Here is a 26,875-nt window from a genome sequence, read left to right as displayed (position 1 = left end):
CCTTGATGCAATTGCCACCTTTTCTCCATGCTCTACTCTCCCATCTTACCCCCAGATAACAGCCGCTTTTTAAAAAGTTTTTCAAATCCTGTCCCAATTTTTCAACTCTGTGAAAAAAGGTAAAAAAAAAATGAGCCCAATTCACTTGCATTAGATGAAGAAAAATCCTGGACTGTTTACCTCCAAAACCTTAATTTGTCTTCAGGTTGAAAAAGAATGCCAGATACATCTTTGACAACCTAAGAGTGAAGAAATAATCAGCTTATATTCATTTTTGGGTGAAATATCATTTAATTATACACATAAAATACACTTACAAATGTGACCAGTCACGGAAAGTAGGATCACAAGTCGGATCTGGGGCATTTTGAGTTATTCATAGATTGTGAAAGTGCAATTTCTAATCTTTCTAACGATGTGTAACACATGGAAATCTGAGAAGATCTGGAGAAGTTGTGGCCATTTGAATGTAACACATTCAAGAAAGAGAATGCTGAGAAATTTGAGAAAGCAAAAAGGTAACACTTTCCCTTTTCCCTGGCAGGAGAGACAATAGGGCTTATTTACATCTAATTTAGCTTAGCCATACCCCCTGTAAAGCCTTTTTGAGATACAGATGTTCTAGCATCATATGTAGTGTTTTATTACAGAAGTCCGAATGAACAACATGCAAAAATAAACAGGACTTTTACCTTTGTGGGGTTTACAAGTCGAATCCAGTCTGTTTCCGATGTGTGAATCATCCAATGATTTTTGTCCACAAATGCGTATAATCCGTGAAATATAGATATATAGTCTATTGTTTACATCAGATTTGGCATGAACTTCTGGTAATACAATATAATATACAATCTGAGGACTATTTACATCGTAACATGTAAGGGTATATCAGATTACACTCCGGTATTTACGTTCCGTTAAACACATGAACCCGCCTTCAAATTTTGTATTTAAAATAGGGAGGTAGTATAATAGATAATCCAAACAGCGCCGTCGAAAACGTGAAGTCCTTAAGGGATGTTACCAATCGCTCGATCGTTGCTCCATCAGCCAGTGACTTCATGGAAAATATTGATAGACAAAACATGTAGCCAATTATATAAAGAATTCAACGATCTCTGTGTAACTTATGAGTTTGACTTCATGCTGCGCTGCAAGACTGCGATGCCCCATAAAGTCAGTGACGCAGCTGACGTACGATGCGGCTGACTATTATTTGTTCCGCCCCCAGCTTCTTTTATATTTCTTTTGTTTTGTGTGCCCGAGCTTCATTTACAGTCTGGGGAGACGCACGCTATAAGTTTGAAAAAAAGCGACAGCACTAGACTTCACAATTTAATCATAGCGTGTGTGTGTGGCACAAGTAGAAGCACACTATGTCATGATTCTCAGGGAACACAGAATACAGGAGCAGACTGATGAAACACAACACTATTTAAATAGAAAAACATGTAAAAGAAAAAAGACCCGCAAGAAGTAAAAACAACACGGAACCAGTAATCAACAATAAACAGACTAGGTAAAACAAACAATAAACTTGACAATGACTTAACTAGACTTAGATTAGACTTAAACACTAGGACTTACTTGGCACAGAGTACAAAACTAAGCGGCACAAGCAAACAAAAGGGCATTAAATAAGGAGCAAATCAAGAGGGCAATCATGAAACAATAATAAGATAATTAACGAGGAGATGGGGGTCAGGGTAAGGAGATGGAAGCACACAGGAGGTGTTTCTCAATGTCAAGGAAGGATCCTCGGAAGCCAGAATTTCGAGGATGTTACGTCATCGACATCCGTCGAAGGACTGTTCCAATGTCGAGGATCCTCTAAATTTCAACTAAGGACTAAGTCCTTCGATCGAGAAATATCCCATATACAGGAAAGGATGCATATGTGTAGCCGTCGCGCTCTTCGTGCTCTCAAATCACCCACAATCCTATGCTCACAGTGCTGAAAGCACACCTTTTCACTGACGTAATGACCCAATGATGTGCACTTGCTAGCCTGTTCCATTTACGTGTTCTTAGTGTTTCCCATACATTGATTGAACAGTGAAACGTATTTTAACTCCGCGTTCCTCCGTGTACTTTCTTTTATTGCGCAAACGTCAACAGTCACGGCTGTTGCTGACAGAGAAGACACCTGATCGAGTTCATCATGACTTAACGAAAGGTTAGCAGTAGTGTTTCACACACATACCCGTTTTCTTGGTCTGAGTCTGTGTGCAAGCTCTCTCCCTCCCCTATGATACAGTATGCTTGTGCACGTGTTCTATAGTCGTAACATAGCAACAGTGTATTCTCTAATTTTTCTAAATTTAATATATGACGTCACATATATGCTAATAGGCGTGTCACGTCATCACCGCCACAGTCTCTCAAAATTCTGTGGGAAACACTGAATGCTAAAGAGGAGCATCGCATGGCCTCTGAAGGAAGTGACTTGTAAGGACCAGTCCTGCCAAGGAAGTATCCTTGACATTGAGAAACAGCTACAGTATAAACAAAGGCCTTGTGCTACCTCAAAAAAGATTTGGGCCTGTTATAATCCTGAAGAGAAAACAGGATACGCACATCCAAAAAAGTCTTGACCAGGTGCAAGATCAAAAGATGAATAAAAAAAACAGAAAAAGATCTGCACACTGTAAAAAGTCCCTTTTATTTCAAAAGTTAAGAAAGCAAAGTTTCAGTCGAAGACCTTCGTCTGGGAAACACTGGTTTGCCAGACGAAGGTCTTCGACCGAAACTTAGCTTTTTTAACTTTTGAAATAAAAGGGACTTTTTACAGTATGCAGATCTTTTTCTGTTTTTTTCCTGTTATAATCCTGCCACAAAGGACAAAGACTATTACAGGAAGGTAGGGCCATGACACACTATACAGGTGCTGCGTCCGAAACCGCCTTCTTCCATACCATATTTTGGGCAAAAAACAGTAGGCGAGGTGAGTAGTATGTCCGAATACATAGTATTAAAAAAACAGTATGCGAAATGTACCTGGATGACCTACTACTTCCGGTTAGATTTTGCAGTGTGCATATGACTGACACTTCTCTATCCCATGATGCCCCGGGAGTGGAGTTATCCACTGAAGAAGAGGCGTCGTCATATTAGGAAATGTCAGAAACGACAATGAGGCTGTATTAGCACTGGTATGACATGACGTAATGACGACATATGTGACGTATCAACATGGCGGATGTAGTATGTCTGAATGGTATTTATATTACCTATTACCAGGATTCATAATGTAAGTAGGTACTCTCATTCAGTACGTGCTGTACAGTATGCGGTTTCAGACGCAGCCAGGGTATAGACCCTTTTACAGTTGGTAAACATTGTGACGTATTTGTGTGGGCGGGGCTTAGCTGGAGGCAAAAAGAGCCGCAGAGGCAATGTTGACAAGCTTAAGATAGCACGTTTTAGGAGGAATTTATTAAACATGGATGCAAACACTGTCAGGACCGCGGGACCGTGACACGTATTTTTGTAAATTAACGCTTGCGATTTTAAGGTTTTAGATATTTCCTAGACAACATATGAATTACTTTCAGGTGGTTTGGGTAATTTTGTCTAGGCTTACTGTCTTATGTAACCTATCGCTGGGCTAACTATGAGCACAAAAACCTGGTCCATTCTGAATGTAGTTAGAGAAACACTGAACTGCTGAACATGCCCCAGAGTGTACAGTAAGACACCATCAGTAATTACATTTACATACAAACACAAAACCATGATCTATTCTAAGTGTACTGCTACCCATCCCCCAGAGTGTACAGTAAGACACCATCAGTAATTACGAGGACGTACAAACACAAAACCATGGTCCATTCTGAGTGTAGTTAGAGAAACACTGAACTGCTGAACATCCCCCAGAGTGTACAGTAAGACACCATGAGTAATTACAAGGACGTACAAACACAAAACCATGGTCTATTCTGAGTGTAGTTAGAGAAACACTGAACTGCTGCCCATCCCCCAGAGTGTACAGTAAGACACCATCAGTAATTACATGGACATACAAACACAAAACCATGATCTATTCTAAGTGTACTGCTACCTATCCCCCAGAGTGTACAGTAAGACACCATCAGTAATTACGAGGACGTACAAACACAAAACCATGGTACATTCTGAATGTAGTTAGAGAAACTCTGAACTGCTGCCAATCCCCCACGGTGAAAAGTAAAACACAATCAGTAATTATGAGGACGTATGAGCACAAAACCCTGGTCCATTCTGAATGTAGTTAGAGAAACACTGAACTGCTGAACATCCCCCGGAGTGTACAGTAATACACCATCAGTAATTACAAGGACGTACAAACACAAAACCATGGTCTATTCTGAGTGTACTGCTACCCATCCCCCAGAGTGTACAGTAAGACACCATCAGTAATTACGAGGACGTACAAACACAAAACCATGGTACATTCTGAATGTAGTTAGAGAAACTCTGAACTGCTGCCAATCCCCCACGGTGAAAAGTAAGACACAATCAGTAATTATGAGGACGTATGAGCACAAAACCCTGGTCCATTCTGAATGTAGTTAGAGAAACACTGAACTGCTGAACATCCCCCGGAGTGTACAGTAATACACCATCAGTAATTACAAGGACGTACAAACACAAAACCATGGTCTATTCTGAGTGTACTGCTACCCATCCCCCAGAGTGTACAGTAAGACACCATCAGTAATTACGAGGACGTACAAACACAAAACCATGGTACATTCTGAATGTAGTTAGAGAAACTCTGAACTGCTGCCAATCCCCCAGGGTGAAAAGTAAGACACAATCAGTAATTATGAGGACGTATGAGCACAAAAACCTGGTCCATTCTGAATGTAGTTAGAGAAACACTGAACTGCTGAACATCCCCCAGAGTGTACAGTAAGACACCATCAGTAATTACATGGACATACAAACACAAAACCATGATCTATTCTAAGTGTACTGCTACCTATCCCCCAGAGTGTACAGTAAGACACCATCAGTAATTACGAGGACGTACAAACACAAAACCATGGTACATTCTGAATGTAGTTAGAGAAACTCTGAACTGCTGCCAATCCCCCACGGTGAAAAGTAAAACACAATCAGTAATTATGAGGACGTATGAGCACAAAACCCTGGTCCATTCTGAATGTAGTTAGAGAAACACTGAACTGCTGAACATCCCCCGGAGTGTACAGTAATACACCATCAGTAATTACAAGGACGTACAAACACAAAACCATGGTCTATTCTGAGTGTACTGCTACCCATCCCCCAGAGTGTACAGTAAGACACCATCGGTAATTACGAGGACGTACAAACACAAAACCATGGAACATTCTGAATGTAGTTAGAGAAACTCTGAACTGCTGCCAATCCCCCACGGTGAAAAGTAAGACACAATCAGTAATTATGAGGACGTATGAGCACAAAAACCTGGTCCATTCTGAATGTAGTTAGAGAAACACTGAACTGCTGCCTATCCCCCAGATTGTACAGTAATACACCATCAGTAATTACGAGGACATACAAACACAAAATCATGATCTATTCTAAGTGTACTGCTACCTATCCCCCAGAGTGTACAGTAAGACACCATCAGTAATTACGTGGACGTACAAACACAAAACCATGGTCCATTCTGAGTGTAGTTAGAGAAACACTGAACTGCTGAACATCCCCCAGAGTGTACAGTAAGACACCATGAGTAATTACAAGGACGTACAAACACAAAACCATGGTCTATTCTGAGTGTAGTTAGAGAAACACTGAACTGCTGAACATCCCCCAGAGTGTACAGTAAGACACCATCAGTAATTACATGGACATACAAACACAAAACCATGATCTATTCTAAGTGTACTGCTACCTATCCCCCAGAGTGTACAGTAAGACACCATCAGTAATTACGAGGACGTTCAAACACAAAACCATGGTACATTCTGAATGTAGTTAGAGAAACTCTGAACTGCTGCCAATCCCCCACGGTGAAAAGTAAAACACAATCAGTAATTATGAGGACGTATGAGCACAAAACCCTGGTCCATTCTCAATGTAGTTAGAGAAACACTGAACTGCTGAACATCCCCCAGAGTGTACAGTAAGACACCATGAGTAATTACAAGGACGTACAAACACAAAACCATTGTCTATTCTGAGTGTAGTTAGAGAAACACTGAACTGCTGAACATCCCCCAGAGTGTACAGTAAGACACCATCAGTAATTACATGGACATACAAACACAAAACCATGATCTATTCTAAGTGTACTGCTACCTATCCCCCAGAGTGTACAGTAAGACACCATCAGTAATTACGAGGACGTACAAACACAAAACCATGGTACATTCTGAATGTAGTTAGAGAAACTCTGAACTGCTGCCAATCCCCCACGGTGAAAAGTAAAACACAATCAGTAATTATGAGGACGTATGAGCACAAAACCCTGGTCCATTCTCAATGTAGTTAGAGAAACACTGAACTGCTGAACATCCCCCGGAGTGTACAGTAAGACACCATTAGTAATTACGAGGACGTACAAACACAAAACCCTGGTCCATTCTGAGTGTAGTTAGAGAAACACTGAACTGCTGAACATCCCCCAGAGTGTACAGTAAGACACCATGAGTAATTACGAGGACATACAAACACAAAACCATGGTCTATTCTGAGTGTAGTTAGAGAAACACTGAACTGCTGCCCATCCCCCAGAGTGTACAGTAAGACATCATCAGTAATTACATGGACATACAAACACAAAACCATGATCTATTCTAAGTGTACTGCTACCTATCCCCCAGAGTGTACAGTAAGACACCATCAGTAATTACGAGGACGTACAAACACAAAACCATGGTACATTCTGAATGTAGTTAGAGAAACTCTGAACTGCTGCCAATCGCCCACGGTGAAAAGTAAAACACAATCAGTAATTATGAGGACGTATGAGCACAAAACCCTGGTCCATTCTGAATGTAGTTAGAGAAACACTGAACTCAACACTGAACTTTAGCCTGCCAGTGTTTAGTCAGCACTGCAGTCACAATATAGTGAGTGTTCAACTAGCAGACACAGTGTGGTGACACTGTTCAACTAGCAGACACAGTGCGGTGACAGTGTTCAACTAGCGGACACAGTGCGGTGACAGTGTTCAACTAGCAGACACAGTGCAGTGACAGTGTTTAACTAGCAAGACACAGTGCGGTGACAGTGTTTAACTAGCAGACACAGTGCGGTGAAAGTGTTTAAATAGCAGTCACAGTGCGGTGACAGTGTTTAACTATCAGACACAGTACGGTGACAGTGTTAAACTAGCAGACACAGTACGGTGACAGTGTTTAACTAGAAGACACAGTATGGTGTCAGTGTTTAAGTAGCAGTCACAGTGCGGTGACAGTGTTTAACTAGCAGACATATTGCAGTCAAAGTGTTTTATTAGCAGTCACAGACTAGCGTGGTGACAGTGTTAAACTAGCAGACACAGTATGGTGACAGTGTTTAACTACAAGTCAAAGTATAGTGACAGTGTTTAACTAGAAGTCATAGTTAATGACAGTGTTTTATTAGCAGTCACAGTGCGGTGACAGTGTTAAACTAGCAGACATATTGCAGTCAAAGTGTTTTACTAACAGTCACAGTTAGTGACAGTATTTAATTAGCAGTCACAGTGTGGTGACAATGTTTTACTAGCAGACATATTGCAGTCAAAGTGTTTTACTAGCAGTCACAGTTAGTGACAGTGTTTAATTAGCAGTCACAGTATGGTGACAGTGTTTAACTAGAAGTCACAGTTAGTGACAGTGTTTTATTAGCAGTCACAGTGTGGTGACAGTGTTTAAATAGCAGACACAGTATGGTGACAGTGCTTAACTAGCAGGCACAGTATGGTGACAGTGTTTAACTAGTAGTCAAGTCAATGACAGTGTTTTATTAGCAGTCACAGTGCGGTGACAGTGATAAACTAGAAGACATATTGCAGTCAAAGTGTTTTACTAGCAGTCACAGTTAGTGACAGTGTTTAATTAGCAGTCACAGTGCAGTGACAGTGTTCAACCAGAAGACCCAGTGTGGTAACAGTGTTCAAATAGCAGACACAGTATGGTGACAGTGTTTAACTATCAGACACAGTACGGTGATGGTGTTCAACTATCAGACACAGTAAGGTGACAGTGTTTAACTAGAAGTCATAGTTAGTCACAGTGTTTTACTATCAGTCACAATGCGGTGAGATTGTTTAACTAGCAGACATATTGCAGTTAAAGTGTTTTACTAGCAGTCACAGTAAGTGACAGTGTTTAAAAGCAGTCACAGTGTGGTGACAGTGTTTAACTAGCAGACATATTGCAGTCAAAGTGTTTTACTTGCAGTCACAGTTAGTGACAGTGTTTAATTAGCAGACACAGTGCGGTGACAGTGTTCAACTAGCAGACACAGTGCGGTGACAGTGTTCAACTAGCAGACACAGTGCGGTGACAGTGTTCAACTAGCAGACACAGTGCGGTGACAGTGTTCAACTAGCAGACACAGTGCGGTGACAGTGTTCAACTAGCAGACACAGTGCGGTGACAGTGTTCAACTAGCAGACACAGTGCGGTGACAGTGTTCAACTAGCAGACACAGTGCGGTGACAGTGTTCAACTAGCAGACACAGTGCGGTGACAGTGTTCAACTAGCAGACACAGTGCGGTGACAGTGTTCAACTAGCGGACACAGTGCGGTGACAGTGTTCAACTAGCAGACACAGTGCAGTGACAGTGTTTAACTAGCAAGACACAGTGCGGTGACAGTGTTTAACTAGCAGACACAGTGCGGTGAAAGTGTTTAAATAGCAGTCACAGTGCGGTGACAGTGTTTAACTATCAGACACAGTACGGTGACAGTGTTAAACTAGCAGACACAGTACGGTGACAGTGTTTAACTAGAAGACACAGTATGGTGTCAGTGTTTAAGTAGTAGTCACAGTGCGGTGACAGTGTTTAACTAGCAGACATATTGCAGTCAAAGTGTTTTATTAGCAGTCACAGACTAGCGTGGTGACAGTGTTAAACTAGCAGACACAGTATGGTGACAGTGTTTAACTACAAGTCAAAGTATAGTGACAGTGTTTAACTAGAAGTCATAGTTAATGACAGTGTTTTATTAGCAGTCACAGTGCGGTGACAGTGTTAAACTAGCAGACATATTGCAGTCAAAGTGTTTTACTAACAGTCACAGTTAGTGACAGTATTTAATTAGCAGTCACAGTGTGGTGACAATGTTTTACTAGCAGACATATTGCAGTTAGTGACAGTGTTTAATTAGCAGTCACAGTGCAGTGACAGTGTTCAACCAGAAGACCCAGTGTGGTAACAGTGTTCAAATAGCAGACACAGTATGGTGACAGTGTTTAACTATCAGACACAGTACGGTGATGGTGTTCAACTATCAGACACAGTAAGGTGACAGTGTTTAACTAGAAGTCATAGTTAGTCACAGTGTTTTACTATCAGTCACAATGCGGTGAGATTGTTTAACTAGCAGACATATTGCAGTTAAAGTGTTTTACTAGCAGTCACAGTAAGTGACAGTGTTTAAAAGCAGTCACAGTGTGGTGACAGTGTTTAACTAGCAGACATATTGCAGTCAAAGTGTTTTACTTGCAGTCACAGTTAGTGACAGTGTTTAATTAGCAGACACAGTGCGGTGACAGTGTTCAACTAGCAGACACAGTGCGGTGACAGTGTTCAACTAGCAGACACAGTGCGGTGACAGTGTTCAACTAGCAGACACAGTGCGGTGACAGTGTTCAACTAGCAGACACAGTGCGGTGACAGTGTTCAACTAGCAGACACAGTGCGGTGACAGTGTTCAACTAGCAGACACAGTGCGGTGACAGTGTTCAACTAGCAGACACAGTGCGGTGACAGTGTTCAACTAGCAGACACAGTGCGGTGACAGTGTTCAACTAGCAGACACAGTGCGGTGACAGTGTTCAACTAGCAGACACAGTGCGGTGACAGTGTTCAACTAGCGGACACAGTGCGGTGACAGTGTTCAACTAGCAGACACAGTGCAGTGACAGTGTTTAACTAGCAAGACACAGTGCGGTGACAGTGTTTAACTAGCAGACACAGTGCGGTGAAAGTGTTTAAATAGCAGTCACAGTGCGGTGACAGTGTTTAACTATCAGACACAGTACGGTGACAGTGTTAAACTAGCAGACACAGTACGGTGACAGTGTTTAACTAGAAGACACAGTATGGTGTCAGTGTTTAAGTAGTAGTCACAGTTAGTTACAGTGCTTTCCTAGTAGTCACAGTGCGGGACAGTGTTTACCTAGCAGACACAGTATAGTGACAGTGTTTAACTAGAAGTCAAAGTATGGTGACAGTGTTTAACTAGAAGTCATAGTTAATGACAGTGTTTTATTAGCAGTCACAGTGCGGTGACAGTGTTAAACTAGCAGACATATTGCAGTCAAAGTGTTTTATTAGCAGTCACAGACTAGCGTGGTTACAGTGTTAACTAGCAGTCACGGTATGGTGACAGTGTTTAACTAGAAGTCATAGTTAATGACAGTGTTTTATTAGCAGTCACAGTGCGGTGACAGTGTTAAACTAGCAGACATATTGCAGTCAAAGTGTTTTACTAACAGTCACAGTTAGTGACAGTATTTAATTAGCAGTCACAGTGTGGTGACAGTGTTTTACTAGCAGACATATTGCAGTCAAAGTGTTTTATTAGCAGTCACAGACTAGCGTGGTGACAGTGTTAAACTAGCAGACACAGTATAGTGACAGTGTTTAACTAGAAGTCATAGTTAATGACAGTGTTTTATAAGCAGTCACAGTGCGGTGACAGTGTTAAACTAGCAGACATATTGCAGTCAAAGTGTTTTACTAACAGTCACAGTTAGTGACAGTATTTAATTAGCAGTCACAGTGTGGTGACAGTGTTTTACTAGCAGACATATTGCAGTCAAAGTGTTTTACTAGCAGTCACAGTTAGTGACAGTGTTTAATTAGCAGTCACAGTATGGTGACAGTGTTTAACTAGAAGTCACAGTTAGTGACAGTGTTTTATTAGCAGACACAGTATGGTGACAGTGTTTAACTACCAGGCACAGTATGGTGACAGTGTTTAACTAGTAGTCACAGTTAATGACAGTGTTTTATTAGCAGTCACAGTGCGGTGACAGTGATAAACTAGCAGACATATTGCAGTCAAAGTGTTTTACTAGCAGTCACAGTTAGTGACAGTATTTAATTAGCAGTCACAGTGCAGTGACACTGTTCAACTAGCAGACACAGTGTGGTAACAGTGTTCAAATAGCAGACACAGTATGGTGACAGTGTTTTACTATCAGACACAGTACAGTGACGGTGTTCAACTATCAGACACAGTAAGGTGACAGTGTTTAACTAGAAGTCAGAGTTAGTCACAGTGTTTTACTATCAGTCACAATGCGGTGAGATTGTTTAATTAGCAGCACAGTGCGAAGAGATTGTTTAATTAGCTGCACAGTGCGGTGACAGTGTTTAACAAGAAGTCACAGTTAGTGAGTTTTACTAGCAGTCAGAGTCAGTGACAGTGTTTTACTAGCAGTCAAGTGTGGTGAAAGTGTTTAAGTAGCAGTCACAGTGCGGTGAGAGTGTTTAACTAGAAGTCACAGTTAGTTACAGTGCTTTCCTATTAGGGGTGGAACGGTACACCGAAGTCACGGTTCAGTTCGTACCTCGGTTCAGGCGTCACGGTTCGATTAAATTTCGGTACAATGGAGGGAAAAGCAAAACAAAAATGCAGAAGGCAATTTTTTAGTACTTAAAGGATAATTCCGGTATTTAACACTTTGAGTCTCATTTCTGGTTTGTTTTGGACGAACTACAGTGATGGACACAGAAATTTTGACAATGGGTCGTGTCTTGAGTTTTTGACTCGTTTAGAAGCGTCTCCTGACTGCTTCAGAATGGAAGTCAATGACCATGCACAAACATGTCATTAAAACAACACTTAACGTTCATTTTCAAAACTGTGCTACTCACCGAGCAGTTCATGGTGTTCGTTGATGATTAAAAACAAATATATTGGCGCAATGTATGATTTCAATCCGTGTTATTTGCTATAGTGGAACTATTTTTTCAGATACCTCACAACCGCATATATACTTCCGCTCTATATTTGAGTCTGGGCATGCCTGTCACGCGTCCTGCGAGAACAGCATTAGTGAAACAAAACACAAGAGCACTTTTAATAAGGTAGCCTTACATTTTTTTCTAACAAACAAACACTCCCGTATCAGAAATTAACAGCACAGTAATTACTGACAATGTAAAGGGTAGGCTATTTAAATAAAACAACGAAAATAAATGGACGAAGTTCAACAAACTGTAATAAAACGGTAGCATACTTTCCAAATTAAGTTTATTTATAACACTTACACCATCCAATATGTTTTTTCATCAGCAGAACAATAAAGAAGATATTTGCAGAAACCCCAGTGCTCTGTCATGCAAGTCAACCGATCCGCACACTTTAAGAGCTAAAGCATATATATCCAATACAACAGTAATCCCCCATAACTCCGTGTGACATATTGACGTCTTGTGAAGCAAATCAATCAGTTTTTGCAAGAAACTGGACGTTATTTACAACACTATTAGCATGAATGCCAAAGCAGGAAGCGTTCGAGGCGATCTCTTCCACTGGTGGCGTTTGGTGGCTGTTGGCTATGGATGTTGGTCTCTCTGCGCCACCTATAGAGCGGGAGCGTGAAGCGCACTTCCTGCTTGGCAAAAGCTCTGCATTAACGCTGTGAAATATTAATATATATATATATTCGAATCTCAAAACTGAAACTCGAATGTCAACCCACGGAACAAATATTCAAATATTCTGGTCCAGCCCTACAAATATGGGAAAATTTTCTTCTGAGAGAAACCGAGCGAAAAAACTACAACCACATGTAAACTGACCCTTTTCTGTTTCCCAGTGGCGGAGTGATATATCAGCGAGCAATGAGTCTTACAAGAGAGATCAATGGAATTTTACAAAATGCCAAATAAAACACGGCAGAAACTGTATTTCGCTTCACAACTTGTTTTTAATCATCAACGAACACCACGAACCACTCGGTGAGTAGCACAGTTTTAAAAATGAACGTTAAGTGTTGTTTTAATGACATGTTTGTGCATGGTCATTGACTTCCATTCTGAAGCAGTCAAGAGACGCTTCTAAACAAGTCAAAAACTCAAGACACGACCCATTGTCAAAATTTCTGTGTCCATCACTGTAGTTCATCCAAAACAAACCAGAAATGAGACCCAAAGTGTTAAATACCGGAATTATCCTTTAAGATAATCTTAAAAACATAGGTGTCCTTATCTGTGTTATTTTGAGATGTCATGAATATGAACTGAAATGCATTTAACATACTATCTCGTATTACAAAAATCAGGGATGTGATTCTTCCGGATTAATCCGGAATTCCGGATTATCCGACCTGAAAATGTGACCTACGTGAATCATGCAGATACGTAAAAAATAGGGGGGAGGGGGGTATCTCACAGCCGTCACCATGGTAACCCGGGATGGAACCACAATCGCCGTCCCCGCGCAACAGGGCCACACCGGGCGGCACGTTAGATGACAAAGAGATGCATTTTCCTTCCTTTCCAAGTATCAACAAGGACGTGTTTCCGACCGTTCGCAAATGGCGGATGGCGAAGTATGATTGTATTGGTCAGATCAATAAAGCTCCCTGCGAGGGGTCCTGCAGTGTACCTCAGTCACCCTCGCGGTACAGTGGTATCGTGAAAAGAACATCTCCAGATCGGATGATCTGGGTATGTATTATTGCTTGTGTCTATCGAAAAAGGAATCACGATCTCGATTCATACCCTGCATTCAGATGCACGTGTTCACGTATTTACATTAAAACAATCCAGATGTTATGTTGTCAAACTTGCTTACACTCACACAGTGCAAAACCAAACCCTATTCATTCACCAATCAGACCCGCTCGTTTCTCTCCTCTCTTCTCCTCATTTGCGACGTTTGGCTGTCACCCGCGTGACGCGAAACAAAGCGGCAAACATATTCTGCGTGATTCACGTAGGTCACATTTTCAGGTCGGAAAATCCGGAATTCCGGATTAATCCGGAAGAATCACATCCCTGAAAAATGTATACCACTTTAAGTAATCTTGTATTCATCTTACATACAAATATGAGTTCAAATGTATTACAAGTGTTACCTAAATACATTTTAAAATTACATTTTGGCCTTATTTCATATTAATGTACTAAAGAACAAAAAAAATAGGCTTGTAGGATGAATTAATAAGGTGTGTACGACTTCACGGGGCGCTGTAAGAAACGTCAAGTGGATGACGTCAGAGTAACGCAAGAGCGATTTGAAATCAGCATCCTCTGCAAGATTTCTCGCGGTACTCTGACGCTGATGGCGCTGCGTAAAGTTGAGCACACTTAAAAAAAGCAGCTGGACTCGACAGAACTGCCCTGTATTTGCCTGCGCTTTGTCCATAAATTGTATATACAGGACAATTTATCTCCTACTTCTCAGCGTGAGAAACACAAAGTGTGGCGTGTGAGCGTGTAAACTAACTGAAATGCGTGTGTCTCAAGGTGAATGCGTGAGACTTGAAAGCCCTCATTAGATGTATTTCCACTCACATACCCAACAACTGCTGAGCAACGCCCACACACAGTCCTCGTCTTTACCAACACTCTCTCGCCTGTACTACTATAACTGACTGGAAAACCGTAGTTTTGCCAAACTTGCGATCTTAAAAAGGCCGGCGGATCTCCTAACTCCTGTGGAACATCACCACTTGCCATACTCGCTGTCGCTGCTCGCTCACTCACTGACTAGACCGGCGTCGACCTGACAAAAAACTGCAGAGTGACAGAGAATGTAGACAGGCTCTGATAAAGCGCATACATAGGCGGAGCTCGGCTGCATCGGCGCCAATCAGAGCTTCAGACCTAAAGCGGGGCTACAGATTAGCTGTCCATAAAAAGCCCGCGTATCTAACAGTAGTTCCACATACATTAATTATTTTGCACGTAAGTTTTTTTATTTTCATACCGTGCATTCTCCGTTTAAATTCATGCACCGAACCGTGACCCCCGTACCGATTCGGTTCGAAACGAATACATGTACCGTTCCAACCCTATTTCCTAGTAGTCACTGTGCGGGACAGTGTTCACCTAGCAGACACCGTATAGTGACAGTCTTTAACTAGAAGTCACAGTATGGTGACAGTGTTTTACTAGAAGTCAGAGTTAGTCACAGTGTTTTCCTTGTAGTGACAGTGCAGTGAGAGTGTTTATGTAGCAGCACAGTGCGGTGACAGTGTTTAACTATCAGTATGGTGACAGAGTTTAATGGCAATCACAGTGCAGTGAAATTAGTCAGTTTATGATATTTTGTTTTACGTGGTATTGCTAATGAATAGCCAAACTCTTGAAAACGAACTGTAGCAACAGTTTTTATCTGGGTAGGACCTAAACTCTGCAGGACAGTGGTTCTCCAAAAGCAGAGTTCCCTTTACCTTGGTCATCATCTTTCCAGGATACAAACAAACACTTCACTGGCAAATACCTTCTTTGTTCTATCATCTGCTGGACAGTTGAGCAAACCTTCTGTCTGTTTTTCATCTTAGAAGTTACCTGTGAAAAGTGAATCAAGCTTTAATGATGAACAACGTATTCTTTGCTCTTGTGTAATTGATAGTACTTGTGCAATAAGTTATTTCACAGAGCAGATGTTTACATTTAGGCTTAGTCCAAGACCAAAATTTAAATACACGTGATTCTTAGTACTGTGTGATGTTATCTAGATCAGTGGTTCTTAAACTGATGTATGGTTAATTTGCCTTTCCAGCAACTTCTATATATTTGACCTCTTGCCAACAGTGACAGTAAAATGTTTAAAGTCATCTTTTCATACTAAAAACTGAGGCTCACACACATTAAAAAAGATTTAAAAATGCACTGATGATCAAAAAGGCAAAACCATAGGTGAAGGTTGAAATGATAATTATTATTGGTGTCAATTTTTTTTGTTGTTGTCTGAAAAAACAGTTTCTAAAGACCACAACTAAGCTATAACTAAACAGCCAAATGAATAAAAACTCTAAAAAAAAAATAACTCTTTACACTGTTCACCCTGTCCAATATTCCACATACACCTGACTTTGAAAGTATGGTGCTACATTCTTGATCTTTAAATTGAAGTAAAAATGAAATCCCAGGACACTTAAAACAACCAAGAGAGATTAACTTTGCTACCTGTTCTATCACTGATGTGAAAGTGCGAGACAAGCGGTTATTTTAATTCAGTCAAGTTTGAAATCGCTTTTATCCAGTCATGACGGTTCACACCACAAATGAAAACGCAGGGTTTAGGGATGACAGTGTGAAACGTCAGCTTATGAATACCCAGGGTTATCTCTTAACCTCTGGTTAAGTATGAACAATGTGAAACGTGAAACAGATAACCCAGGATTCTGTTAACCCAGGGTTTAGAATAACCCAGGGTTAACTTTTCCAGTGTGAAAAGCCCTATTGTGTCAGAAGCTGATGCTATGAGAGCTCCTCCCACTTCCATTTTCTCTGAAGCTGGCGTGCAGACTGTCCTTCTATGTCCACACACAGGCTTAGATGGGATAGCGCTGCAACCTGTGAACGTGTGCTGGGCTAAATAGATCCCAGCATAAAGCACCGGCATAAGTGCGCTGTACAGTGCTTTCTCATCAGGCATGTGTTCATTGCACAGTCGCATAAGTTAAAGGGGTAAACACTGCCGGGTAAGATAAAGGGGTAAACACTGCCGAATGATCGAGACATTGCGGCCCCATTATGACATGCATGCGGGTGCCCATTATATGCTGTCCGCTGTGGAATAACCCCCCTGCTAAAGACAGGCATGTGGGGTTTGCAGTAGTGAAAAACATTACCAAAATATTGAACATAAACAACTGTTTTAAATCAAAATTAGATACAGCATGTTTTCGGTTGTGTAGATGTAGTAGTTTGCTATTAATTTTGAAACGTAAACATTCAGACCCTTTGCGCTGTTTCTATCTCATGTTAAAGCAGTAAAGCAGGGCTATTCAATTGGCGGCCCGCGGGCCAAACCCGGCCCCCAAGGTAATTTGATCCGGCCCTTTATGTAGTCTGTTAAAAAGACATCTCTAGAATAAAGTTAAACAACGGGCCCTACAGTTACGAGTTGATGCGCGTGCGTCTGTTTCATACAGCATGAGCTGCAGAGCGCGAGTCATGTGACTGGTGCGAGCAGCTGTGTCACGTGTTTATATTCGCGCTTTGGTCCACAAGTTCAACGCGATCGCCTCCCCCGCTCGCGTCTCAAGACGCGATAGCTGACAGTGGTGAGTTAAGAGACCGGACTCTATGGTGGTTTTAACTTTATTTGTAGTATTTCCAGCTTAAAAACACTACCCTATCGCTCACAGCCCAGCACCTGCACCACTTTATGCGTATCGTGCTGACAAACATACACCTGATTTTACTGCTCTTGCGAAATCTAAAAACATATTGTCTTATTAGAAGGTAGCCTAATGTTTGCCAATTATTAAGATGGCTGTTTTAGTTTAAATAGGACTACTGTAATAATTAGCTTTGACAAAAAACAGCATAAAACAATTATGTTCCATATTATAAACTTTTTTGTTATGTGCACCGAAGTGAGTAAATGAGTTAAATTCTCAATGAGTGTGATATGGATCTTATTTACCTATTTAAATGTAGAATAAAGCTTACTTGGGCATCTTACAATGCACTTGTTGTTATGCAATTTCTTAAATACAACATATGAACATGTCTGGAAGTAGAAAAAGCCTACTTAGACATCTGGCAATGCACTAATGTTGTTGAATGCAGTTTCAAAATACACGTTTGTAGAAAAAGCCTATTGTACAATGCACTGATTTTGTTTTTATGCAGTTTCAAAATATAACATTAGTATGTTTAAATGTCTGAAAATTTAATCATCATCACTGTTATATCTTCGGACCCTCATTTGAGATGCTTTTCATGAACTGGCCCCCACGACAAACTAATTGAATAGCCCTGCAGTAAAGTAACCGATGTTAATTCGGGTTTTTGCTCTTTGCTGATCCAGACATTTTTTGTCATGGTTTGACTCTGTTTACAGAGGAGACATGAACGCGCTGATGACGTATGATGTCTGCGTGAACGCAGTGGCATGCAAAACACGTTCACAGAAGAGGAGCAAAAATTGCATACGTCCAATTATTGTATTTGGTCCAAGTTCAATGATTTGTTGAATGTTTTGGTCCTACACCTTTCACAGATAACATATTTATACAAATAGATTCAAACACATTAACATAGTGATTGCTATCAGGATGTGAGGAGACTTTTAACCAGCATAACTAAAAAAATTTCTAGATCAAATCAGACCCTGCTTTTAACACTGAAACACTTGTTACAGCTTGCTACGCACACAAAGGGTGGCAGTTACATATGTTTGTTTCGGGGAATCTGCTGTTTTTACAGGCCTGTGAGGTTAAACTTGGCTGAACTTATGGGGACGTTGGTATGCTGTGAACGAGAGGATGCCGTGCGCTGAACATGACAGGCTCCAAAGAAACTGGGGCTGTTCATGTCTGAGCAGTGAACGAAGTGAATTATGTTACAAGGCAGATGCCAGAATGAGGGTCTTTTCATGTATGGGGAGCGGCTGAAGCAAGCTGTGATCTTACAAAACTGAAACCTATGGTCTGTCTATGTATTGTGCACACTGTGGCGAGTTGGTGGGAAAGGGAGGCTTATACACGTGGCTCTCTCTGCAGTGTGTTGTGGTCACAATCAAGAACAGGGCTGAGAGCTGTGCGCTGTGTTAAGACGGATCGCTGCACGGGGGGCAAGGAATGAAGCGAGGAGCTATATCCATGTAAATGTTTACCGGCATGCATGCAAGGGTCATGGGCTTTCTGTCCGTAATGCGTGCGATTCTCTCTGGTGATGATTCAGCATCACGATGTGAAGATAAATAATCTATGAATTTACCACGTAGACAGGCTATATAGTGTTGGAAGGCACTTCTACACAGCGTTATGGTCGGCATTGGTCAGTACACTGGCATTGTTCAATAAAGCTTCAGAGAAAAGGCAAGTGGAAGAAGCTCCCATAGCTTCTGACGCAATATCAAGAGACCGTTCTTGAAAAGGAACAAAATAATTTGCAAGACCTGAAGGAAGAGACAACTATGAACAACTATCACAAAACATTAAAACAGGCATTTATCATTCAGGTAACATCAAGCAGTATTAAGAAGAAGCTTCATGTAAAAACTTAAACTGGATTATTTTTGTAAATTCAGTTATTATTGTGTTGGGGACTATATGTAAACCACTGTCATCTAAAATAACTTGTTCAAGTTAGCATTAAATGAAAAACAAACTTCAATTTTCATCATTCCTCTTATTTTTATCAAATTACCAAATATAGATGTATTGTAAACTTATGACCACAACTGTATGTGAGCAAATGTAAAGAAAACATGTTATCACTATCGATCTATTCTAAAAATCTTGATGGGAATAAAATCAGTACATTTATAAGAGGGTTTAATTACTTAATACAACTATATGATGAGAAAATCAAACCTTATGAAATGAACCATAGTTTAAGTAGTTAGCCTATTTTTTTAAATAAAAGTAAAACTATAGAAACCCCAGATTTACCATGGTCTTCTGTTACTATAAAACCATGGTTTATTTTCCTCAGGGAATGACAAATAAATATTACAAATAACGTAGTTACAGTTACAGTTTTACCATGTAACCACAAATTAACCATAGTTTTGCTAGTGTAACCATAATTTAACCATGCTATGTAAAACTGTGGTTTCACAAATGATAATCTGCCAAAAAAGACATGGTTACTAAGTTACACTTTTACTATAGTAAAACCAAGGTTAATTTTCATAAGGTTGCTAATGCTAACGTGGTAAAAACAGTTTTAAAACTTTAATAACAGCTGTTTGCTTAACATTGTATAAATCTTACCTGGAGTCTTGTAACTTTGATGATTTATTTGATGATTTAATCGATGATTTATCCTCACATGTGGTCTTCTCAGCAGATTTTACTAATCCATGCATCAGTTCAATCGATCTGAAAGTGTTTCCAATCATATTGTTCCTCTGTGCTGTTATTGATATAGTTGTGGTATGAACACTGCGATCATTTTATATTAAAAACGATTTTAGAACTATATTTTTATCGTTTTCGTCCTTGATGTACATAACACAATCCTTTGACAAATCCCGAAATTATGAGGACACCTGGCTGTCAGCCAATCGGAAGCGGCGATTTCATACACACACATGAATATTAATTAGGAGGTGCAGTACACCAGACCGGCCTACAGGGGCGCAGTCTCGATACACACGTCATACACAAAGTCTGGTCATTGTGACTTATGGAGACTTTCTGAGAAAATGAGAATTTAAGCTCCTCCTACCCCTAGAAGCACTTCTACATTGCCCGTATTATGAGGACACCGACCCTGTCCTCATAATACAAAATGTCCTCATAGTGTGGCGTGTATTCATATGAAATGTCCTCGTAAATCACAAAAACCAACACACACACACACACACACAAGCACACGTCAATTTAGTGAAGATAGTGTTATAATATTTGGGGGATTCCACAGTTATTTTCAGGCTCCCTCTTAGAGAAGCAAAAGAACCGTCTGACTTCTGTAGTTAATGTGTGTAAAAAAATAGTTGGAACTGCTTTAAATGATCTCAGTGAAGTGTACAGGGTCAGATGTGTGAAGAAGGCTAAGGCTATGTTTACATTAATGCGTTTATGCTTTAAAACGCGTTACTTTTGCTACGTTTACGCCTTTCATCTACACTACATCACCGTTGTCGACCCTCATAAACGGATTCGTTTGCAAACGCTGAAGACCCTGTTTTAGTTTGAGAACTCAGACGTTGCTCTGAGTGTAAATGAACGTAGACGGAGTCTTATGTAAACGAACAGCTGATGTTAACGTGACAGCGCATCATTTTCAAAGTAAAAATTATTTTATTCATGTAAATGTTGGTTTGCAACGGAGGTTTTGCCAAAAATAGTAAACATCTACCAACCAGCTATTATAAACGCTATATCGGATTGTTTTAACATGTATCCTTATAGATAATGTCTGTTTTATATTAATGTATTGTTGGGTTTAATGTGTTTATGTTTTGTTTAAATTTAGTTAGCTTACGAAAGATAGACTGTAATTTTAAATGCCATATAGGCGTTGCAAAGGCCAATATGAAGGGAGAATTGTAATGGGTCAGACATTATTTTCCAGTTTAATGTAAGTTTTGTTTGCTACTTTAAAATGAATTTCGTTTCGGATAATTTGTCTCTTAATTTTAATCGATGTTTTGTTGATAAGTTTTGTGAATATAAATTAATAAAAACAATAAACTCAACGCCATTAATATAATGCTCGTTTAGGCGCTTGGCTTTTAGCTATTTGTGTGTTGCTAGCGGAGGACGTGCACGGACCTCGCACACTTTTAAAAATTAATGCAATAAGCATTTCTGGTAGACTAAAGCAATACTTCACCTCTTACTATGTTTGATTGAAGTTTGCATTTGAGGAAATTTATTTTTGCTTCAAGTTCGCTACTGTTTAGTACTGTTCACTTGAATGCTTTATTTTTAAATCATAAAGACCTTTCTGTTTAGTTATAAAATCAAAATTAACCTATTAATCATATTAATATGTTGTAGGGGGGAGCTAGAAGAGTATAAGTGTTTATGTTTTGTTTAAATTTAGTTAGCTTACGAAAGATAGACTGTAATTTTAAACGCCATATAGGCGTTGTAAAGGCCAATATGAAGGGAGAATTGTAATGGGTCAGACATTATTTTCCAGTTTAATGTAAGTTTTGTTTGCTACTTTAAAATGAATTTCGTTTTCAGATAATTTGTCTCTTAATTTGAATCGATGTTTTGTTGATAAGTTTTATGAATACAAATGAATAAAAACAATAAACTCAAAGTCATTAATATATAATGCTCTTAGGCGCTTTTAGCTATTTCTGTGTTGCTAGCGGAGGACGTGCACGAACCTCGCACAATTATAAAAATTAATGCAATAAGCATTTCTGGTAGGCTAAATTAATACTTTACCTCTTACTATGTTTGATTGAAGTTTGCATTTGCTAAAATTTATTTTTGCTTCAAGTTCGCTACTGTTTAGTACTGTTCACTTGAATGCTTTCTTTTTAAATCATAAAGACCTTTCTGTTTAGTTATAAAATCAAAATTAACCTATTAATCATATTAATATGTTGTAGGGGGGAAATAGAACAGTATAAGACTTTCCCAAACACATTTTTATAGGTTCAAAAATAGTGTCTGTTATAGTTGCCAGCAAAGGACCCATGTATGACTTTTTGTCAATATCGCACACCCCTAGGCTGCATAAACGTGCAAAGGTAAGCTATTATTAGAGTAATAAGTTATTTTACACTTTTATGCGCATGCCCAGTTACGTGATTGGTCATGTTTCATGCGTTTATGGTGGTGTATAGTGTGGATGAAGATTCTTTTTAAAATGCCAGTATAAACGAGGATCGTTTTCATTTTAAAATGCCGTTTTAAAACGCAAATGCTCTAATGTAAACATGGCCTAAGGCTATTATTTCTAATCTTCCCATCCTTTGTGTCAAGAGTTTTTACTGTTAAATTCTGGGCGCCGCTATAATGTCCCACGTTGTAAGACCAACAGATTCAAAAAGTCTATGATCCCAAGAGCTATTAGTTTTTTAAATGATTGAGGAAAACATACTGTATTATTATATGTTTTGTATGTTGTATGTAACTGCTGCTGTAAACCAAATTGCCCCACGGGAGACAAATAAAGCTAAACAAACAAACAACAAAAAGTGACCACATTTGGGCATCAATCCACTAACATGCTGTAATGAAGAGAATCAGAGTTGATCTTCATTCTCATTAAAGCCTTTAAAGCTCCCATAACACACGCTGTTTATGCATATATGATGTTAATCTTGAGTACCTATAGATAAGTATTACATCCTTCATATCTTTGAAGAGTCTTTAGTTTTATCAGATTTATAAAAGTCAAATCAGTTCTAGTGATTCCTTCCGATAAAATACGGAAAAATTTGAAAGGAGTCGTCATGGGCCACGGGAGGAGTGAGTCATGAGTCATGCAACACTGTATGCAAAACAACTTATGATTCACTTAATTTTCGTGTCATTTATATTTATTTTCCAATATAACACAGAAGTCTTAAATACCGCATGCAACTCATAACCGGGTTGAGAGACTTTTCAACGAAAACCAGCGGTAAACAAACACACACGCAAAAAACAAAGTGAAGTGATGCCTGTGACTTTTAGCATCCTCGGTTCTCGTTCTCCCGCTGATTGACGTGTGGTTTTCCGGGGAACGTGCCCATTAAAATAAGTGATACGTATGGCTTACCCCTAATACATCAGCTGGACCCGTATTTGAAAAAACTTCCAGAAACCTGTACGAATCCTGGCGAAGTGCATTCGGCACAGAAATACTCGGTAGCATGTCCAACTGCTATTTTAACACTGTGCCTATGAGTAAACCAACTCTTAAACTGTGCTAATGAGTCAGAATGCATGAAATACTGTTGAATCTCCCCCAACCTAAAAGATTTAAGAGCATTTTGATGTTGTTAGTATATTTAATTATGTTGTATATGCTAGACAAGTGGTCTCCAACATGGTGCCATGGAGTCTGTAAGTTGCCCGCCAAAGCACATTTTATTAAAGGGATAGTTTACTTAAAAATGAAGAATCTGTCATCATTTACTCATCCTCATGTTGTTCTAAACCTGTATGAATTTATTTTTTTCTGATGAACACAAAAGAAGATATTTTGAGAAATGATGGTAAACACACACCTGATAGTGACCATTGACTTCCATAGTAGGAAAAATATATTTTGGAAGTATTGTGATAAATGAAGAAGAATTTTTTTCAAAAATCATATTTTTTATGTATTAGACGTTATTGATGCTCCCTATTTCTTAAAAACTCTGTTGATCCCCAAACCTGCATGCATACGCATCATTAGATGTACAATGTAATATCTGCATCAGAATGACCTCTGACCCTCACCAGACTCATGTTGGATTTACTGGACCATTCAGTTATCTGACCAGACCAAGCTGTTATTCTCATTATTGAGTTCAGGTTTATGCAAGACAACAATCTACTATTCAGAAAAGCCCTTCAGAACATACTGTACTCTTACTGTATAAGGACAACTAGTAGATTTGGCAACAACAGGAGACCGTTGTTGTGTCACACAGTTAAAGTCTATAAAACCATATTAACCCTGAAACTCAACTAACAGACAGCTGGGCCGCTGCGATCATTTCAAAAAATATTGTGCAGCATAATAATCTGATGTTTCCTCTCCCATCTGTCTGTACATATTGAGGATTGTTTGCTGAAGAGGTCATCTGCAGGTGCTCACTCGTAATTATTATTAATACATACTGCAAACTTAGTACTAAAGCAACTAGATTTGTAGATTTTCTGTGAATCTGTTAATGATGACAGATTTTCTGTACAGTTATAACATACGAGGCTAAAACACACTGACATCATGACCCACTTTCAAAGCCAAACTCCAGACATCATACAGACACAAATACAGTAGAGTCAAAACCCAGAGTAAATCACCCCTTACTAAAACCCTTTTTCTATTTCTAATCCTGTTTCAATACCGTTAAAATTACAGTTGTAATGCCGCATCAAAGGCCTCTAAACGATCCCAAACAAGGCATAAGGGTCTTATCTAGCAAAACGATTGTCATTTTCTGCAAGAAAAATTAAAAAGCAGTTTTAAACCAGAACATTTTATCTTGCACTATCCATGTGACGTATGACATAATCACGTCGAAAGGTCACACAAGTTTATTGTGTAAAATAGTCCGCAAATGTGTGTTTCACCTATGTGACGTCTGACCTTTCGGCGTGATTAGGCATTACGTGAGGTCGCTCTGGTGCATCAAACGGATAGTGCAAGACAAGAACTTGTGGTTTAAAAGTGCTTTTTTGTCGTAAATGACAACCGTTTTGATAGATAAGATGCTTATGCCTCGTTTGGGTTCGTTTAGAGCCCTTTGAAGCTGCACTGAAACTGCAATTTTAAACTGAATTTAAACTGTAAACTGTTGGGGTTCAATAAAGTCTATTAAATTAAGAAAAATCCTGGAATATTTTCCTAAAAAAGGTAATTAATTTGTTCTTGACTACACAAATAAAAACATAAACAACTTGGATGAGATGGGGGTGAGTAAATTATCTGGATTTTATGTTAGACTATTGATGGTAAAACAATGCTTGTGAATGTCTTAAATATTGCCTAAAATAAACGGATATTCCAGTTACACATCAGACTATGTGTTAATGACTTAAGCCACAATACAGAATAATAACACTTTTCCTTTATGATTTTAAAGATATTTTTCTTTTTTTGACATTCTTATATTCTGTGTTACTCAGTTTTGTGTCTCTGTAGTCAAAGAAGGAAAGAAATTCTGACTTCTCGGTGCATGGCTGTTGTTGTTTTAATCTCTGTAGCAGCAGCAAAACTATGTTTATCTATAAAGACATACGGTACAAAAGCTTAATGAGTTATATCAACAAGAATTTCATTTAGCTAAATAATTTTTCATTTAATTCGGATTGGGGCACATGTGCACTTTTTTTTTTAGAAATTATTTGACTACGGCAAGGCAGAATATACGTTTCTTAAGGAAATTAAATCAGTTTCCCCGCTATATGCTATAGATGCTGCCTGGTGCGTCACATTATAATATACTTCATTATTAAAACGCTCTAGAGGAGGTCATGTGACAGATCCTCGTGCACGCGCATCATGTATGTCCGCTGTATGATCTGTGATGTGACGCATGAGCGCGGCCTGTAAGCGCAGGATGACGCGCAGGCCTCGCGCACTAATCTCACTGACAGACAAAACGACAGAAACTACGGTAGAAATGAAATAATAACCATACAGTGTGCCACATCATGACACTGCGCTCAGTGCTGCTCACATCTGCATTTTCTCCCTCAGTAGCCTGCTGTGTGCTCGCGCTCTGAGACGGACACATCACCGACAGACAGCACAAATACACCAAATCCAGTCAGTCCGGAATAAAGAAACGCTTACCTAGAGAACAATCCTCAACGATGTGCCATGGCTTGCAAACATCAAATCTTCAATCATGGCTCTACGGTTTCTTTACGCGACCCCTCAGCATCAGCAGCCGTACAATGAAACGACGGGCAGCGATGATGCTGCGTAACCCCGCCCTCCTCCCGCTGCTGTCAGAATGATGCTGCGTAACCCCGCCCTTCTACTGCCTTCAGAACGATGCTGCGTAACCCCGCCCTCCTCTTGCCGTCAAAATGATGATCTCATCACATTCATACACTGCATTCCTCATATAGACATATAAAGATGGAGGGATGGATGCAAGAGTATTTAACTGATGCATGCAGTGAGAGACAGCATACACATAATGCAATGAGTGACAGCTGATTATAAATTTACAAACAATTATAAATGGAAGGTAAAAGTCATGGACAACAATTTTTGACACAATGAAAACAGATCAGAGCTGATGTGATCGACATTATAAATCAAACAAAAATGCAACAAAAGTTGATTTAAATAAATGTGAAGTTTCTGTTCTGCAGAACCCTGATGAACTCAGTGAATTAAAGAAGATGTGGGCTGTGGGACAAGATTTCTGAAATTAAAAACATGGCTATGTCCTAGTTTAATGAGTAAAAAAA

At 39.6% G+C, this 26,875-nt stretch overlaps 1 protein-coding gene across 1 annotated transcript in view; it reads right to left on the bottom strand.

Moving 5' to 3' along the window:
* The window catches only part of jakmip2 (janus kinase and microtubule interacting protein 2), a 61,379-nt gene extending 34,992 nt beyond the window's left edge, over positions 1-26,387 (bottom strand). Inside the window, exon 1 of the mRNA XM_065287597.1 lies at positions 26,247-26,387. The gene's annotated coding sequence lies outside the window, so the exon portion shown is untranslated. The remainder of the gene's footprint in view (positions 1-26,246) is intronic.
* Positions 26,388-26,875: the final 488 nt, after the last annotated feature.

The sequence above is a fragment of the Paramisgurnus dabryanus genome, chromosome 18 (assembly GCF_030506205.2).
Source record: "Paramisgurnus dabryanus chromosome 18, PD_genome_1.1, whole genome shotgun sequence".
Lineage (NCBI taxonomy): Eukaryota > Metazoa > Chordata > Actinopteri > Cypriniformes > Cobitidae > Paramisgurnus > Paramisgurnus dabryanus.
The sequence above is the reverse complement of the archived record's forward strand: the minus strand, read 5'-3'. Positions and strand labels throughout refer to the sequence as shown.